This window comes from Sinocyclocheilus grahami, unplaced genomic scaffold, assembly GCF_001515645.1.
Source record: "Sinocyclocheilus grahami isolate Dianchi unplaced genomic scaffold, SAMN03320097.WGS_v1.1 scaffold92.1, whole genome shotgun sequence".
Taxonomy (NCBI): Eukaryota; Metazoa; Chordata; class Actinopteri; order Cypriniformes; family Cyprinidae; genus Sinocyclocheilus; species Sinocyclocheilus grahami.
The window spans coordinates 1,254,126-1,258,631 of NW_015505271.1; the positions used below are offsets into that span (position 1 = coordinate 1,254,126).

General features: G+C 40.8%; 1 pseudogene; it reads right to left on the reverse strand.

Annotated features, from left to right (window-relative positions):
- Window positions 1-968: 968 nt before the first annotated feature.
- On the reverse strand, window positions 969-4,506 carry LOC107587430 (ectonucleoside triphosphate diphosphohydrolase 2-like; annotated as a pseudogene).

Consider the following 4,506-nt stretch of genomic DNA (forward strand, 5'->3'; position numbering starts at 1 on the left):
GCGGGATGTTCAAAGACTTCGCGGAAGTGTTGGAGAAATGTTGTGAAGGTGGGAATTTGAAGAGCCGTCCATTCCCCAAACAGCGGTAGCCCAATCCAGTGCCCTCCCGGTGAGCAATGAACACACAAAGGCAATGCGGCTAGAGTCTGTGGGGTACAGCGAGGGCTGTTGATTAACAAAGAGCGAACACTGAAGCAAGAACCCTTTGCATCTTGCAGGGTCTCCTTCGAATTTCTCTGGGAAAGCTAGTCGTGGGCTCACTGGGGATGTGGGTGATGTTAGGGGTGGCGTGGTGTAATGAGGCGCCAGGGCTGGAGCGGCTGCAGCCGTGGTTGGCGTTATTTGAAGGCCTTGCAGCGCCTTCACTAACTCCTCGGTGAGTGAGGTAAGCCGGTTTAGTTGGTGGTGATGCATGGCGAGCTGTGTGGCCTGCGCAGATAGCTCAGTGGATAATTGCCTGAGTGCTGATGGATCACTGTGTGGCAAAGTCTTCTATTGCGAATCACCAGCAGAGTCTGGATCCATTTGCAGCGTTTATTGCGTACACAGACAAGACAGGGTCAATCACCAGTAGATACAATAGCGGAGGCTTGGCTGAGACAGAACGTGGGACGGCAGGAGGTTGAGGCAGGCAGCAGACAATCACAGTAGTAGAACAATCCAAGTCAGGGCAGGCAGAGACAGATCAGAGTACGATAAACAGTCCAAGGTCAAACGAGTAGGCAAGATTCAGGATAAACGCTCAGTGGTGACAGCCGGGGCAAATCAAGACTTCGCAGTGAACTGATGTGAGTGTTTGGCTTAAATGTGTGTGTGTGTGATTAGATGCAGGTGTGTGCGTGCAATCAGTCCCAGGCATGATGGGAACTAGAGTCCGAATGGATAAAGTCAATATTCAGGAGAGAGTTCCCTCTGGTGGTGAGGAGGAGGCGGTACGGAAGCCTCCTCTGTAACATAGTGCATAATGATCAACAACATAATTTAGTCCCATTCTTTTGGTAGATTTGCAGCAGAAAAAATATAGACGCAATAAGAAGAGCTGAAAAGAGGAAGACGGCTGCCCACCAGGCATCTGGGCGCAGGGTTTTTCTAACAAACACATTTTCAGCAGGCAGCAAGTTGCTTAAACATGTAGCCAAGGGACAGGTCGACAGAAGTGTCTGCAGCCTGCAAACCAAAGTAACAAATTGAAATTGGCTTCACAGGATATGATAACTATAGTTTAAAACTGCATATAGAGCTTTCTTCCTGAGGGCTTACTTTCTCCTGAAAGGAGATGTGTGGGAAGGAGAGATCACTGAAGCCATTTCCAGTGATCAGGAGCACCTGCAGAAGGATGGAATCTGCACAGTAATCTTTCAAATGGTCCCCTCATCAGGAAACTTATTTTGCATCTGAGAGAGAGGGAGTTAGAAAGAGATATTGCCTGGGGTAATATTAAATTTTTTTATCACATATAAGTTTAATTAAAAACTAGGCTTAGAAATTGCTAGCGTTGACAAGTCTGGTAAAACACTTGACAGTGGTGGATTGAATTTCACAAACAGCTAAAACAGCTTAAATATTGCATCAATTGTTAATGATTGAATCAAACAATGCATAGTGAACATATTGAATATCTTTTCATAGAGAAAAAAATGCACGTTCTCCTAATCGATTGTTGTAGAATGTTCTTGAATGTTTTCTTGTCAATTACTGATAAGAAACTCATCTTAAAATTGCAGGGCTCAAAATTAGATTCACCTCCTGAAAGCTCATGTTGCAGACAACACGGACAGCATCCTCTAAATGTGCTGGAGACGTGATGGTGATGCCTGCAGCTTTCTGGACACAAATGAGGGTAGAAAAAAACAGAAAACGCCTGCGCCAAAGAAAAAGAGAGTTTAGCTACTGTGCCTTATTAATGAAATGTACAAAGTGGTTAGACGAAAAGATTATCACAAAGGGATTTTTAATCTAATGACAATGTAGTGTATCTAGGGATTTAAAGCATTTAACAGTTTGCAGTGTTTGGTTCACTAAGAAGGATTGACGAATTAGTCATTCGTCAGAAAATCGAAATACAGGCTGTGCTGTTTGTGATTCGCCAAACCCAACTGACTCATTAGAGTCATTCATTAGGTAATCAGTTTACATTAGATGCATGTTTTTGATTTACTAAAACGAATTGGCTCGCTTGACAGAAATACATTTTAATACAATGTTTCGTCTGCATGAGAGGAAGAATGCAGGAGCAAACTTTGTAACGGAACTGAAAGTGATTTGGTTTAGTTATTTTTTCATGGATCTGTGTATTTTAAGTCATTAGAGCATATTTTAAACAATACAGTGCAACTGAATGCATGAAAATTTTTAAATGTTCCATATTAAGCACTCTAGAAACTCATACCATAAAGTTTCCAGAAATGTTGGGCTGGAAGACTCCATCAAAGGAGCATCTGGAATAAGAACATTTGTTAAAAGAGAAGAGATGAGAAACATTTCCAAGGCATTGATCGTAGTTTCTGGTGCCTTTGATTTGCAGGTCATCATCAGGTTTATAGGGAGTTTGTCTTTTATTGCATGGAGTATCAAACACACTGCTCAGCTTTATGGAGTCACTGTGACCTGCAGGATAGCAGGGGTGAACTATGGAGCGGTCTGAACCCTGAGTCTATAAGACACATAAAGAAAAATAAAACATCAGAAATTACACTCTAAGTACTACCAAACCAGTTAATCAGCTTGTCTGATGATCGTTTAGACTAAAGGTTTGCACTTAACCTTCATCAGAAGTGCCAGCAGTCTGAGTAACACCTGGTCTCTCCCATAACACAGAAAGCTCTGAGTGTAAATCTGATAGTCTCGTCCATACAGCCGCAGTTTTATCAGATTGTCCTTGTTCTCCATCGTCTGTTTTGTTTCAAAGGTGATCTGAGTTGAAGCTCCACCAAAGTCCAGAGCACCAACCGTGTCTCTGCCTGGAGACAGCCATTGACCTACAAAACTATACTAGAGAAATAAAGGACAAGAAAGAGAGAGTGTACATAAAATCAAATGGCATTATCTATAAATTAGTCTCTGGAATATTTATTACTTCAGCCCTTACCTTAATAAATTTCTCAAGCAGGTAGTTGACTGTGACCCATCCATAAGCCTTCTTCCACTTCTTGTCCACTTAAGATGGTGGTCCCTTTGAAGCTAAATGGGTAGGTCTTCAGTTTGTCTCTCACTTCCTTCAAAACCTCATCTGATTCTTTTGGTTTAGAAATACTGAGTGAAATGACAAAAACATATATTTGTTATCTATGATTCATTATGTAGCATTCCACTCAGCACAATCTTGTATAAACGTGATGTGAAACAGCATTGCTGTACAATTTATTGTTATTGTAACAGTGGACATTGAGAAAAGTTATAAATATAAAAAATGTTCAAGACTACGAGCTGCTCCTCCTCTGTTACCTGCATAACTGGAGACCTGTGTAAAAGAGAGGGAAAATAAATAAGAAGGTAGTTTGAAAATGTAACTGAATGCTAAGTGTAAAACTGAGCTAAATATATATTTTTTTATGTACGTATGTATGTATGTATGTATTTATTTATTTATTTTTTTGACACTTTCGTAGGAAATTAGAAAGTTGTCAGGAAATCAATGGAAATAAAAAGAAAATGGGGCAAAGACACAGTGCAAGCTGGTATATTATAAAAAGGCTTTGTCTATCATCTCATTTACATTTATGCAGATGTGTTGACCTGGAGGAATGTCCAAATGATAATAACAGAAGCATAACAATGAGATAAAAGGCAAGAACAAATTCAGTATTGGGGAGGGAATTATATTAAAGTTAAATGCCTGAATTTATTCTTTGAATTCTGCAATATCTGGGTCACTTTTCCCTAAAAAGGATTTAAATGAAAATTGTATTCTGAATTATATAGAATTATACACACAGATGTTTATAGTGATCTCACACTATTTGTCATACTTACTATAGAGCGAACCGCTCTACTGAGGACGCTATCTCCACCCTGCTCCACCTCACACTGACACACCTGGAGAACAAGAACACCTACGCCAGGATCTTACTAATTGACTTCAGCTCAGCATTTAATAGAATCTTGCCTCAACAACTGGTGGAAAAGTTGTTGCTGCTGGGTCTGGATTCAGGAGTGTGTAGGTGGATTATGAACTTTCTGACAGAGAAATGACAGACAGTCAGAGTTGGCAGTTTAACATCTAAAACAATAACTGCGAGCACAGGTACGCCACAAGGGTGTGTTCTGAGTCCTTTATTGTTCACGCTGCTGACATATGACTGTACTGCCAGTTTTAACAGCAACCATGTCATCAAGTTCACAGATGATACCACTGTTGTCGGCCTTATTACCAATAATGATGAGTTGGCATACAGGAAAGAGGTGGAGAAACTCACAGCCTGGTGCACTATGCACAACTTGGCCCTCAATACCAACAAGACAAAGGAGATGGTCATAGACTTCAGGAGGGTTAGCCAACATCGCCAT